Consider the following 14,945-nt stretch of genomic DNA (forward strand, 5'->3'; position numbering starts at 1 on the left):
ATCCAGTCACCATTTATTAGGTGTCTACCATGTACCAAGTACTATTCTGGATGCTTTGGGTATGGAGATGAGACCAGGTCCCTGATCTCAAGGAGCTCACAGTCTAGGGGACAGGCAGACACATCCACAGACCAACACACTATGGTTGGTCTAGCCTGTGGTACCGGCTAGAACAGAGGAAGTACAGGGTCCTGTGGGAGCCAGGAGCCTACTATTGCTTCCTGTGTGCATATGCATGTGTGTGTGTGGTAGAAGGAGGGGGAGGTGTAGCAAAGGCTTCACAGAGGTGTTGATATTTGAGCTGAGTCTTGAAGGAGTTTCTCAGATGGCTAAGGATCACAGATCATACTCATACTCCTTGTATATCTGTGCCACTGCTCTCAAGGACACTCAGTAAGGCAGTGAGGATGCTCGTGTGTAATCTAAACCCATTCGTGACAACAGCCTCCACTGTTACCTTAACGGATATATGTACATAGCCTGATTTAGGCAATAATATGCTCATTTTAGCATATAAAGGATAACAGGCACGTGGCATATAGGCTTTTAAAATAGTTCAGATGACACTAATAAAATAATAATAATATTCAAGTCTACCAAGTCCAAAGACACAGACATAGAGAATGGACTTGAGGACACGGGGAGGGGGAAGGGTAAGCTGGGACGAAGTGAGAGAGGGGCATGGACATATATACACTACCAAATGTAAAATAGATAGCTAGTGGGAAGCAGCCCCATAGCACAGGGAGATCAGCTCGGTACTTTGTGTCCACCTAAAGGGGTGGGATAGGGAGGGTGGGAGGGAGACGCAAGAGAGAGGAGATACGGGGATATATGTATACATATAGCTGATTCACTTTGTTATAAAGCAGAAACTAACACACCATTGTAAAGCAATTATACTCCAATAAAGATGTTAAAAAAAAAGTCTACCAAGTCCTACAAATTCTACCCCCTAAATGTCTCTCGACTCTGTTCCCTCCTCTCATATGTTGCTCCCTCAGGTCCTCACCAACTCTCTCTGGAGCAGAGTACCAGCCTCCTAACTGGTATCATCCCCTTCCAGTGCATCCTAAAGTGAAAATCTGATCATGGCGCTCCTCATCTAAAACATTTTAATGTTTTTTTTGTTGCCAACAACCAGTATTTTCCAAATTTCAGTCATTTGAGTATTACTTGCTGATTTTCCCATATTCACACACCATGTGTACTATTATTTACTTAATATTCCTATTTAAATCAACTTAAAACTGGTTACTTTGTATGTTCAGTAAACCTTTTCCTAAGTAACCTTAGATTTGATGATGTAATTCAGTTTAATTTTTATAAGCTACATTAGAATATATAATTTATAAAATTTTAAATGTTTGTGGGAATAAAGCATAACTACTATGGTAGATGCCCTATACATTTTGAGAAACACTGGCCTATGTGAGCACATCCAAACTTATCATCATTGTGTTCAAAGTTCTTCACAAATCAGCCCTGACCTCTTCTACAATTATGCCTTCATTTCCCCAAACAATCTGCACCCCAACCATGCTGAATTCCTCAACATTGAATGGACACGCCTTGCTCTTGTAAAAATCCCATGTCTTTCACAGTCTGCTCCCTCTATCTTAAATAGAGGGAGCAGACTATCTCCCCTCTACTCTTCTCTGCCTGGCAAACTCATTATCCTTCAAGACCTATCTGTCATGTCACCTCCTTACAGAAGCCTTCTTCCTGACTCTCCCTTACATTTAGTCACTCCTTCCTTCATCCTCCCATAGCATTTTGAACCTGTCTCTGTTATACCACATACTACATTATCTCAGCCTGATGGGCATCTATCTCCCCAACTAGACCTAGAGAAAGCTCACACCTCGTGCTCTGTTGCATCCCCAACACTTCACGTGGGGCAAAGGTCATGAAGGAGACCAAGTGCCCCAGAAGGTCACTTAAAGTCTAAGATAAAATAAAACCTAAAGTACTGTCAAGGTCCAAATAGCTTAGAGGCATGACATGTTTTTATAAAGAGAATCATCTAATTCAAAGATAGTAATACTGACTACAGTTTTGGCAGACACAATTTGCTACGGCTGCAGTAACAGTTAAGCTAATTTGCTTTTGGCAGCTACTTTACAGCAGACACATACTGACATAGAAACTAAAAGCGAATCATTTGTGTTTTTGCCAAGATGGTCAAATATATCTCACAATAATCTCTCCTTACCACAAATAGAAAGTTAAGAACAAAAGTGAACAGCAGGACCAGCAAACCATGGTGGACAGAGCATGGGCTCTGGAGTCAGAAATCTGCACACCCAAATCCCACCTCAACTCTCCTTACAATCTATGTGACTTTAGGTAGGTTGTTTAACTTCTTGACGTTTTAGTTCCCTCTTCTAGAAAAATGGGAAGACTAGTACCTGCTTCATAAGACTCTTAAGATAATGTGACAAAGTGCTTATGATAGCGCCAAAACATTTATGGGCTCAATAAATAGCAATCATTATTGTTGCCCAATGAAATGACTACAATTCAGGTAACAGGATGCACAAGGACAGCAAATGCATTTCTTAAGAAAATCAATTTATATCACTAGGCTTTAAAAGTAACAACTATAGAGTGTAGCTAAGAACAGCCACAAACAAAACAGTCTATAAGACAAAGCCCTTCTTGGGTTTAAATTAAACTCACACCTGGAACATACCACCACACTTCTTTGTGTTCTCCAAGAATTGATCTCAAATCAGGTTCCCCTAGGATGAAAAAACAAAAATCACCCAATCTTAATTTGTTGTTCTTAATTTTATGATACAGAATAAAATCCAAACTATGTGGATGCTTTAAAGTGTCCTATTACTATGATCCCAAGCTTTTCAACACTATTTCTTCCCCAATCTATCCCTGCTGACACGTTTTACTCCAGTCAGGGAAGCCCACCTGTTATACAAGTGCTCCCTCTTCTATCTACCCTTCTCCAATTCCAACCCCAGTATGAAGAAGCAGTTTCTCCCTCCTCTTTGCCCATTTCAAGTCTACTTTACTCTTTCGAAACCCAAATTAAAATTCATCTCCTTCCCAAAGCCGACCAGGATTGATCTGGAAGGTAGATGAGAGTTTCAAGCCTTCAGCACTTCCAGGGTTAGGCTTGACTTTCCATAGATCAACCCCCCCAACCTCATCGGTATCCCCTTCCACAAACTCCTAAGCACTTTTCGCACGCGTTTGTAATAATAAAATAATACAGTCTCGTTTTGCGCAGTCTACTTTATTCCGTAGTTGGTGTGCCCCTTAAATATTTGTCAACATCAATCTTGCTGGTTTTTACAATAGGTCTAACTCGGTTTTACAATAGGTCTAACTTGCCTTTTATTTTCATCAGAACACTGCAGTGAACCTTAAACACGTATTTCTCAAAAACGAGATTCCTTCCCTCTTCTGCTCCCCACCTCTTCTGGAAATTGAGGGGAAACCCTTTTTGCTCCAAAGACCTGGTCAGGGAAGGGGCAAGCGGTTGGAGGGGCCAATAAAGAGATGGCGACGATCCGGATCTCACCATCAAAGGGGCGGAAAATGAAAAGTTGACAAAAAGTCACGCCCGGGGCGTGGCAAGGAATTCCCATGGCCCCAGAGGAAAAGGGGTGTGTGTGCATTGGGAGGGGTGTGTGCCCAAACCTGAAGTGCAAATTGAAAGAAGAGAGGAAAAAGAGATCGCCCAACTCCTGCAAGCAGTAAGGAGAGTCCAGACGCCGCCCAGGGAAGACCCTGGTGGAGAACCCTAACTTCAGATGTCTGAGGAGGCACAAGGCCGGGGTGGGGGATACGGGATGCCGTATCCCCCACCTTATTTTTGTGGAGGAAAAAGACAGCGGGCAGATTTGAGGGAAAAGAGAAAAAAGGCCACGCTCCCGAGTCTCCAGGGAAACGGGCGCGGTGAGCTCAGAAGCCCACCCCGACTCGCGGGCCCGACACCCCCCCCCCCCGCGGAGGCGGAGCTGGGCGGAGTCAGGGCTGAGGCCCGCGGCTCTGGAAGCACCCTCCTCCCTAGGCCCCCTCAGTCCCACAGTCCCCAGCCTCAGCCGCTCAGGCTTTCTGTCTCTCTGACCTCCAGCTCCCCGGCTACCGAAGCTCAACTCCTTATAGAACCGCGGAAAATCGGGCCGGGGCGGCAGCTTCCGGGTGGGCGATACCCTCGCGGCGCCCCATGCCGGGCGACAGTCTTCTGAACTCCCCTCCTGGCGCTGCTGGCTTAGGCCCGGCGCCCAGGCCCAGGCCAGACTCTCACCCACCCCCACGGCCGCAGCTGCGTCTCCTATTGGCTACTGGTCACCAAGGAAGCCGGAGGCCCGAGCCCTTACCCTCATGGGAAATGTAGTTTGAAGTCTCTGGAGGTTGTTCTTCCTGGTGGGGGGAGGGAGGAGGGTGGAATCCAATATTGACATTGGCGGAGAGACTCAAGTGAAGACAGGGGATTGGGGGAGATGGAGTCAAGACACTTCTTTTTATATACCCACAATTCCTTCCCCGCCAGCCCCCTCCCGCATTTCCTATTGTCCCCAGTTTCGGCTCGAGGAGGGTATTCTGGATGTTGTAGTTTGGAGTGTGCTGTCTTAGAGAATCTCCCTTCTTGGGGTATGGGGTTGTGCTTGTGGGGACAGATGAAGGTTGTAGATTGATTTTACTGTTGGTTAAGCTACTTGCATTTGGGGGGCAAACACTTTATTTTTATTTATTTATTTATTTTTTTGCGGTACGCGGGCCTCTCACTGTTGTGGCCTCTCCCGTCGCGGAGCACAGGCTCCGGACGCGCAGGCTCAGCGGCCATGGCTCACGGGCCCAGCCGCTCCGTGGCATGTGGGATCTTCCCGGACCGGGGCACGAACCCGTGTCCCCTGCATCGGCAGGCGGACTCTCAACCACTGCGCCACCAGGGAAGCCCTGGGGAGCAAACACTTTATATCGTGATTTGAAATTCTCATTGAGTTTTGATTCAGTGGCTTTTAAAAAGTGTTATTTATGCTCTGATAAGCTTAGAATTTTGACTGGACCTTTAAAGTTGTCAGAGTGTGTTCTGTGTGAACCATGTGCATTAGAATCACTCTAAAGTTTCTGGAAAATGTATACTTTGTTTTTAATTGGGAATCATATTTTTTATTTTGAAATGGTGTCACAGTAGGCATAGAAATGTGATTGAAGCCAGCCAGAAGAAACCTGTTTAACCTATAATGAAGGCATGCTATGAAGAACAGTGGCCACAATCATTGGTGTAATATAGCAGCTTAGAACAGATATACAACTTGAATAATAAGAAATAACTGTATATTTCTTTAAGAAACTATCTTTTTAGTAAAACGTATGTTTAAAGATGTGGATAAAGGAATATGTGGGACACCCAAACACTTTGAAGTGACTAAAAAGTTGAAGAAAATGGTTGTTTATTAAGACTAATTTCACTCCTGACTGTTGACTTTTCTTTTCTTTATTAGAGATGAATCCTTATAGCTGAATGGATCGTTACAATTGGGTTACTACAATTTTACTCTTAAGGACAACTTTTTGACCTCCAAGTGGAATGAAGGGAAAGAAAGAGGAATTGCATTTTGCCAAGGTAATTGCCTAAAATTTTAACAAGTGACATGAAGGAAGAAGATGATTTAATAGTTTCAATAATTTATTCAGCCAATTGCTTTGTGCAAGGCCCTGGACTAGTCACAATTGATACAGAATTGGAAAATAGTCCTTCCTCTGAAGCAGCTCATAATCTAAGAAGGGAGATAGACTATACAATGTGCAAAGTGTTCTAAAAAGTTCTATACAGGGTTCTGTAGGACCACAGAAGAGGAAGAACTCATTCCACTTCTGGAGAAAGAAATGCTTGAATGATGAGCCTTGGTGAACCAGTAAGATATTTGTCATCTTTGGGGCAGGGAGGTTAATCATATTCCATACAGAGAAATAAGGATGTGAGAGAGTGCAGGAAACAAACAAACAAAAAAACTTCCATACTGCAGGAACTAGATGGGGCAGGAATAGGGGCCCATTCCAATGAGTTCAAAATATAACCTGAAAGCAGTAAAGAACCATCAAAGGATTTTAAGCAAGGAAATGATATGATCAGTTGGATTTGATGACAATTTGGGTATGAAAAGGGAGGGAAAGGAAGGCGTCCATTGTGACTCCCAAGTTCTGATGTGGAAGAGTGAATGGTAGTACCATTCATTGAGATAGGGAACCCAGAAAGAGTAGCAAGTTTTGTGAGGGATAGGAGGGATTCAGTTTGGGACATTTAAAAATTTGAGGAATCTGTGTAACGTTTGTGTGGAGATGCCTCGTAGGCTGTAAGGAAATGTAGGTCTGAAGCACAGGAGAGAGGTCTGGGTTAGAACTAAACATTTGGGAGACATCAATAATAAATAGTAATTAAATAAGTAAATATGAACTAAATTTCATGTAGAGAGTGTTTAGAATAGTAAATTTGAGAAGGGCAAAGATTCAGTATGGAACCCTAGAAAATAACCGTATTCAAGTAGTAGGTAGAGGAAAACATGCCTTCAAAGGAAGCTTAGAAGGAATGGTCTGATAGATGAAGCAACAGAAAACAAAGTAGAATCACTGGAATATTGTGCAGAGAGGTCAAATAAGAGGACAGAAGAATAACAAGGAACTACTCATTCATCCATTCAACAAATATTTGTTGAGTACTTACAACATTCGAGGCACAATTTTAGATGTTGGGAATAGAGGAGTGGGGAAAAAAAAAACAAAGCCCAGACCATATCTCTTTCCTTTGGAGCTTATATTCTAATGGGGGAAACTATCAATAAATAATTAATAATTAAAATACATAGCAGTGGAATTCCCTGGCAGTCCAGTAGTTAGGACTCTGCACTTCTGTGCTTTTGCTGCTGGGACCCCAGGTTCGATCCCTGGTTGGGGAACTAAGATCCCACAAGCTGTGCAGTGTGGCCAAAAGAAAAAAAAAGAAAGAAAATACATAGCAGTGACACTTAATATTTCTACAAGGCTTATTGGAATGTGTGTGTATGTGTATTTACACATACAAAGGTGAGACACTTGATGTATTGTTGGTAGAAAGTATGCTTGAAAATACATCCAGGAAAAAATGCTTGAGTATAAGACGAATTTGTGAAATAGAGACCCAGGGTAAATCAGTCTGGCTGTATTTATAGATCAATTGGTAGGCCAAGGTTAAAGCTGAAGAGCCAGTGTACAGCTGAAGTCATGGGCAGAGTTCAGGTTTATAATGTGGAAAGTGTTTGGCTTCAGTCTTCGACTTAGATGAAGGCTTAGTCGATCTGTTGCTATCTTTACAAGTCAGTGTGGATCCATGGTTAGAGGACCATGGAACCAAGTTTAGGGCCAGCCTGTTATTAGTGTTAGGCCCCAGTGTTATAGTCATGGTTCTCTCTGTGACAAAGATCAGAGCATATTTCTGACCAGCGTGAAAGCTCATTCTGAGGCTGCCTTTAGTCCAGTGTAGCCTGAGTTATACTCATTGTGAAGTCAGTGTACAAGATTTGGGTTCAAATTTTAGCCAGTATTAGGATTTAGTTTATATAAGAGAGGATGTGTTCTAAGATCAGTGTTGGGGCTCAGTCTGTGGACCACCCTTAGACAGACCACATCCAGGGTTAGGGCTCAGCTTAAGGTTTGACTTTAGTTTTTGGTCAGTGTTGGAATCACTTTCATTTCTAGGTTTGGGAATCAGTAAAGGCCAGTATCATAGCTCAGTCAGGGCTTACAGTTCATGCTGATTGTGTTGCCTGGGGAAAGACTAAATAAGAATTTGAACAGGATTTATGTTCAGTCTTTCATCAGGTAAAGTTTCAATTATTGTTCATGGTTAGAGTTTATTATTGGTCCAGTGTTAGGCCTCAGGCTGTGGCCATTGTTAATGCACAGTCAGTGTCTAAGTTTAATATTCAGTTTGTTGCCATGTTAGGATATTACCTATCATGTGCCCTAGTTTTGTCTCAGACCAAAGTTAGCATTTCATCTATGGACAATGTTAGAGTATAGTTTGTGGCCAGGATTTTAACGATGAATATGAACAGAATTTGGGATGCATATTTGCCCAAAGTACTTCCAAGCTGTGGTTTCTGACTTTAGCCAGTGTCAGGGTTCTGTCTTTGCCCATATTGGAATGGTCTGTGGAGCTAAGTCACAGTGGCCAGTGTTGTACCTCATTCTGCAGCCAGAGCCTGGTTCAGTCAGCGACCTGTATTAACATTTCATCTTGGCCTGTGTCAGAGTTGATTCTGCTGGTAGCTGTCCTATTTTGACTTTGTGTAGAGTTTCTGTTCAGTGAGTGCTGGTGTTGGTGCTATCTGATTAAGCTTTTGATTTTCTATTAACATTCTGGCTTATATAATTCCAGTATTGTTCCATACACAATACACTTATTTTTGTTTATTTAGACACTTGAAAGAAGCTTATCATTATTAGTAGCTGGATTGTGTGTTAGGAGATTAATTTGTCAAACATTCTTAGATAAGTTCTTTAATAATGATATTAATTTTATTGAGCTCCTGCTGTGGCAAGTTCTGTTGATTGGTTAACCCAAAACCTTTAAAGTACCCCTTTTCCTTACCTTCCTCAAAATATAGACTCTAAAAGCTAATACACACACACAAAAGAAACTAACACTACTTTTCTCAGGTGCTTTTTCATCAATGAGGCACAAAAAGAAATATGCTTTGACTTATGGAAAAATTTATTTTCCTGATTAAAGGGACAAAAATCATGGCCAATCTTCCTTCTATTTCTTTTGAAAAAGCTTTATTTATGCATAATTGATATACAAAAAAATTCCACATATTTAATATATACATTTTGGTGAGTTTGGACATATGCATATACCCATGACACTATCACCATAATCAAGGCACTGAACATATACATCACCTCCAAAAATTTCCTTCTGTTCTTTTGTGGATTTTCTGTGTGTGTGTGTGTGTGTGTGTGTGTGTGTGTGTGTGGTAAGAACATTTAACATGAAATCTATCCTCTTAACATATTTTAAAGTGCACAATACTGTATTTTTAACGATAGGCACTATGTTGTAAGTCTAGAACTTATTCATCTTGTAAAACTAAAACTTTATACTCACTGAGCAATAACTCCCCATTTCCTCCTCTTCCCAGCCCCTGGCAACCACCATTCTTTTCTCTGCTTGTATGAGTTTGACTATTTTAGTTACCTCGTATAAGTGGAATTATGAATATTTGTCCACCTGTGTTTGGCTTTTTCGCTTAGCATAATGTCTTCTATGTTTATCTATGTTGTCACAAATGGTAGGATTTCCTTCTTTTTAAGGTTGAATAATAGTTTATGTATATAAATATATCATATCACATATATATATATATGTCAATGATATGCCTATTTTTAATTTTTGGTGGAACCTCCATACTTTTTTCCATAGTGACTGCACCATTCTCTATTTCCACCAACAGTGTATAAGAGCTCCAACTTCTCCACATCCTCACTGACACTTTTTTTTAACTGATTTTTTTTCTTTCTAGTTTTATTGAGATATAATTGACATACAGCACTGTATAAGCTTAAGGTGTATAACATCATGATTTGACTCAAATACATCATGAACTGGTGACCACAATAAGTTTAGTGAACATCCATCATCTCATACAGACGCAAAATTAAAGAAATAGAAAACAAATTTTTTTCCTTGTGAGGAGAATTATTAGGATGTACTCTCTTTTTCTTCCTCTCTCTCTCTCTTGCTTAAAGCAAACAAGTAATTTTCTTTTTCTTTCTTCCTTCCTTCCTTTCTTGGAGTATACTTGATTTACAATATTGTGTTAGTTTCAGGTATAGAGCAAAATGATTCAGTTATTTTTTTCAGATTATACTGCATTATAGGTTATTACAAGTTATCAAATATAATTCCTTGTGCTATACAGTAAATCCTCATTGCTTATCTTTTATATATAGTGGTTTGTATCTGTTAATCCCGTACCCCTAATTTGTTCCTCCCTCCCTCCCTCTCACTTTGATATCACTTATATGTGGAATCTAAAAATAATACAAATAAAACTATATACAAAAACAGACTTACAGATGTAGAAAACAAACTTATGGTTACCAAAGAGGAGAGGATTTACTGTCTTAACACCTGTCATATATAGCATACAGCAGTGTCAATTATATTGATCATGCTGTACATTACATCACTAGTACTTATTTATCTTATAACTAATAGCTTGTACCTTTTGACCACCTTCATCCAATTCCTTCTGCCGCCCCCCACCCCTTGCATCTGGTAACCACAAATCAGATCTGTTTTTCTATGAGTTTGTTTTTGAACTATAATTGATCTACAATGCTATGTTAGTTCCTGGTGCACATACAGCACAAATTCTATATTTCTATACATTTCAAAATGATCACCACGAGAAGTCTAGTTACCACCTGTCCTCATACGAAGATATTACATAGTTATTGACTATATTCCCCACACTGTGCATTTCAAATCTGTGACTCATTTATTTTGTAACTGGAAGTTTGTACCTCTTAATCTCCCTCACCTGTTTCTCTCCTCCTCCCATCTCTTTCCCCTCTGACAACTACCTGTTTGTTGTCTGTATCTATAACTCTGTTTCTGTTTTGTTATGTTCATTCATTTGTTTTGTGTTTTTAGATTCCACATGTATGTTAAATCATACAGTATTTGTCTCTCTCTACCTGACTTATTTCACTTAGCATAATACCCTCTAGGTCCATCCATGTTGTGACAAATGGCAAAATTTCGTTCCTTTTTATGGCTGAGTAATATTCCATTGTATAAATATATACCACATCTTCTTTATACATTCACCTATTTTTTTTTACATTACATTGGTCTTTTGCTTTTTATTTTTCTCAGTAGGACATATACATTCACCTATCGATGGACACTTAGGTTGCTTCCGTATCTTGGCTATTGCAAATAATGCTGCAGTGAACATAGGGACACACATATATTTTTGAATTAGTCTTTTCATTTTCTTTGGATAAATACCCAGGAGTGGAATTGCTGGATAGTATGATAGTTCCATTTTTAATTTTTTGAGGAATGTTCAGACTGTTTTCCATAGTGGCTGCACTAATTTACATTCCCACCAATGGTGCACAAAGGTTTCCTTTTTACCACATCCTTCTTAGCACTTGTTATTTGTGTTCTTTTTGATAATAGCAATTCTGACAGGTGTGAGGCGATATCTCATGGTTTTGATTTGCATTTTCCTGATGATTAATGACCTTGAGCATCTTTTCATATACCTGTTGACCATTTGTATGTCTTCTTTGGAAAACGGTCTATTCAGTTCCAACTGAATTTTATGATTGTTTTTTCTTTAAAATGCCATTTCATTTAAAATGCCATTGGGGGACTTCCCTGGTAGCACAGTGGTTAAGAATCCACCTGCCAATGCAGGGGACACGGGTTTGATCCCTGATCCAGGAAGATCCCACATGCCACGGAGCAACTAAGCCAGTGCACCACATCTACTGAAGCCCATGCACCCTAGAGCCCACGTGCCGCAACTGCTGAGCCCACGCAGCACAACTACTGAAGCCCGCATGCTCTAGAGCCCACGTGCCGCAACTACTGAGCCTGCATGCTGCAACTGCTGAAGCCTGCGTGCCTAGAGCCTGTGCTCCGCCACAAGAGAAGCCAACACAATGAAAAGCCCGTGCATCGCAATGAAGAGTAGCCCCCACTCGCCGCAACTAGAGGAAGCCCACACACAGCAACGAAGACCCAATGCAGCCAAAAATAAAAATAAAATGCCATTGGGATTTTGATAGGTATTGCATTGGCTCTGTAGACCACTTTGGGTAGTATGGACATTTTGACAATATTAAGTCTACAATCCATGAATGAGGGATGCCTTTCCATTTATATTCATCTGCTTTAATTTCTTTCATCAGTATTTTATAGTTTCCAGTGTATAAGTCTTTCACCTCCTTGGTTAAGTTTATTCCTATGTATTTTGTTGCTTTGATGCTATTGTAAATGAGATGTTTTCTTAATTTAATTTTCAGATAGTTTGTTGTTAATATATAGAAATGCAACTGATTTTTGTATCTGATTAACCTTTTACCAGAGTTTGAGGATTACCAATGTCCAGGTTAAAACTTACTATGAAGAAGGTTTTAGGGCTAAGACTGTAAACATGTTTCTCAGGTTGGCTGCCAATGTTATATGTCAGTCTACAAATAAAGCTAGTGTGAGAATGGGCAACACATAGGATCCAGCTTGTGTTTAGATTTAGAGACTCAGGCAGCAATCAGGGTTTGGGGCTAAGGCTGTTGCCAGGGTTTGAGTTTAGAGTGTTCATGTCCTATTGTCAATTTGGGACTTGGACTCTGGCTAGTGTGCTTAGCAGGCATTCTGGTATCAGTAGTAGAGTTCAGTCTGTGCTAATTTTTAGCATCCCTACCCTGCCCAGTGTCATGGGTACATCTCTCCCCAGTTGAGGGCTAGGATTGTGGCCAGACTGATTGCTCAATCTCAAGCTAGTGCTAGGACTCAGTTTGTGGCCACTAATATGGTGAAATTTGTTTACGGGGTTAAGAATCAGTGTGTGACAAAGTTTAGTACTCAATCTTAGCCTGTTGTTAGTTCTAATAATATGAGGAGGGTTTTGATTTAACCTTGTAGAGTTAGGAATCATTCTTCAGCCAGGCTTAGGGTTTAGTCTTTGGGTCTCAGATTATGGGCAGGATTTACAGTCTTTGTCCCAGGGCAGTGCTCAGAATGTACCCAGCAATAGAGCTCCCATGGTGCGCCCTTTACCATGGTGAGTTGTATCTGTGCTCAGGGTTAAAATTAATCTCTTGTTAGGTTTTCGGCAAAGACTAAGAAAAATATTTGGTTTTTTTGTCCTTAATTCCTATTCAAAGTTTGGGTTCAGTCTTTGCTAAGTTTTGGTGAACCGTTCAGTTTCTGATGTTGGCTGTGTCTGTGGCTAGGATTAAGGTTAAAGCTGTGGTCGGAGTTGGGATTCAGTCTGGGGCTCGCATTTAGCCAGAGATAGGTTCAGTCTACCCCAAAGATTCAGGATCAGTCATTAGCCATTTTGGGAGCGTAAGTTTTATTTTCAGGGTGAAAACTCAGGCTAGAGGTTAAGTCTTATGGGCTCAGTCTGTGATGAGAGTTAAGAATTCAGTCTGTGACCAGAAACTGAGTTGCTAAGCAGTTAGAGGCTATAAGATTTAGGGGCAAAATCAGTGGCCATTGATGGGGCTCAGGTTCAGTGGATTATTCCATAGTCAGATTTATGAACTCAGTATCTGGCCAGGTTTAGAACTTGAGCTATGAACAGAGTTAAGTCTCAGGCTGTGGCTGTGTTCAGGGTTCTATCTGTGAACAGGATTAGGGCATAAGATGTGGTTGGACTATATCCTCAAGCTTTGAAGAAGATTTGGTTTCACTTCTTGGCCAGGATTAAGGCACAGTCTTTGGCCAAGTTTAGAGTTCAGTCTCTGTACATGTTTTTGTTTCTGTATGAGGCCAAGTTTAGTAGTCATTCTGTTGCCAATATTGGGGTCATTTTCTGGTTAGTGCTAAGTCGGTGGAAATTGTAGCTGGGTAGGTTTCCAAGATCAGATCTCAGGCTGTGACCGAGTTAGAGCCTCAGTTTGTGGTCAGGGTTAGAGCTCGGTCAGTGCGTATGCTGAGCACTCATTTTGTGGTCAGTGGAGGATATTAAGTATATCCCAGAGTTAGGTCACAGTTTGTAGCTCAAGCTTGAGACTCAGCCTGGGACAGGTTTAGAGGCTATGTCTGATCATAGGTTGGATCTCTGTATCACGAATTAAGGGCTTATCAGTAGCCATAGTTAGGGTTCAATAGGAGATCAAGGTTAGAGACTCATTCTGGGACTGGTCATAACTACACTACTTAGTCTTGGACCAGACATAGCCAGTGAGTATGTGACTAGGGACTCAATTTAATCAGAGTTAAGGCCTTGGAGTATGGCCAGAAAGAGGCTCAGTTTATGGATAGAATTGAGGTCCCTATCTGGGACCGTGGTTAAGGTTTCAGTCTGAAATTAGGGTTAAGTCTCCAAGTTCAGAGTTAGGGATTCAGGCTATGTCTTAGGTTAGGTATGTGGTTGGAGCCCAGGGTTAAACACAGGAATTGTATTCAGTGTTAGCAGCTTGGTCTCTGACCAGAATTAAGAGACCTGCTCTTCAGCCTGTGGTTAGTGATAGTGGTTTGTTAATTATATCTGAATAAAGTTATCATAAAAAAAAGTTTTAAAAAAAGAAGAGGACTCCTACAAACAAAATAGCAGGCATGATTCAAGGAAGGAAACATGGAAAGAGGCTGATTACTGAATCAGGACCAGCAGTGTCCTTGCTGTCTCAGAGTTTTATGCTTTGGAGGGGCAAGACATGAGACTGAGGTGAAAGGAAGAAACTGGTCAATAGGAAGCTGTACTCCAGGGAAGTGGATATGTGCTTTTTGAAGGAGAGAACCTTTTAAAAGTTGTCTGGGTGGAAGTAGTGCAAGTTTTAAAAATTTGCAAAGGATGGAAACTCCCATTTGCTAAGTTCTTCCATCACCTTCTTAGTGCCAGTAATGGGCTTTCCTGAGCACTCTTTCTAAAGTATTCCCCCACCTTTCCCCACACTACACTGATCTCCATCATACTCCCATATGCTCAAAAATTATCTGTGGAAAGCATTCACACATTTTTTTCACTCATATTCTCCCATTAAATCTTAATGACTGTCCTTTATGATAAGTGTTCTTATCACCATTATACAGATGAGGAAACCAGTTAAGCTAATTAAGAGACTAACAGGGTCACACAGCTGGTAAACGCAGAGCCAGGTTTCAGATCCAGTTTTACCTTACTCCATGCTATGCTCTTTGCATGCCACTACTTGGCCTGTATTAAGTTTGTAAGATTTGCATCTCACCT

At 40.9% G+C, this 14,945-nt stretch overlaps 1 protein-coding gene and 1 long non-coding RNA gene across 5 annotated transcripts in view; one reads left to right on the top strand and one right to left on the bottom strand.

Annotated features, from left to right (window-relative positions):
* ENOX2 (ecto-NOX disulfide-thiol exchanger 2) overlaps positions 1 to 4,451 on the bottom strand; it is a 298,921-nt gene extending 294,470 nt beyond the window's left edge. Inside the window, exons 1-2 of one of the 4 annotated variants that reach the window (XM_079910129.1) lie at positions 4,347 to 4,451; positions 2,685 to 2,744 (exon numbers count right to left, since the gene is read on the bottom strand). The gene's annotated coding sequence lies outside the window, so the exon portion shown is untranslated. Of the gene's footprint in view, positions 1 to 2,684; positions 2,747 to 4,093; positions 4,281 to 4,346 lie in introns of those variants that run through there. The other 3 variants (XM_079910128.1, XM_079910124.1, XM_079910125.1) reach the window with 3 other exon arrangements.
* Positions 4,452 to 4,460: 9 nt separating this feature from the next.
* LOC307180054 overlaps positions 4,461 to 14,945 on the top strand; it is a 129,218-nt gene continuing 118,733 nt past the window's right edge. Inside the window, exons 1-2 of the long non-coding RNA XR_013825656.1 lie at positions 4,461 to 4,620; positions 5,475 to 5,596. This is a non-coding gene — a long non-coding RNA (uncharacterized lncRNA). The remainder of the gene's footprint in view (positions 4,621 to 5,474; positions 5,597 to 14,945) is intronic.

The sequence above is a fragment of the Stenella coeruleoalba genome, assembly GCF_951394435.1.
Source record: "Stenella coeruleoalba genome assembly, chromosome: X".
Taxonomy (NCBI): domain Eukaryota; kingdom Metazoa; phylum Chordata; class Mammalia; order Artiodactyla; family Delphinidae; genus Stenella; species Stenella coeruleoalba.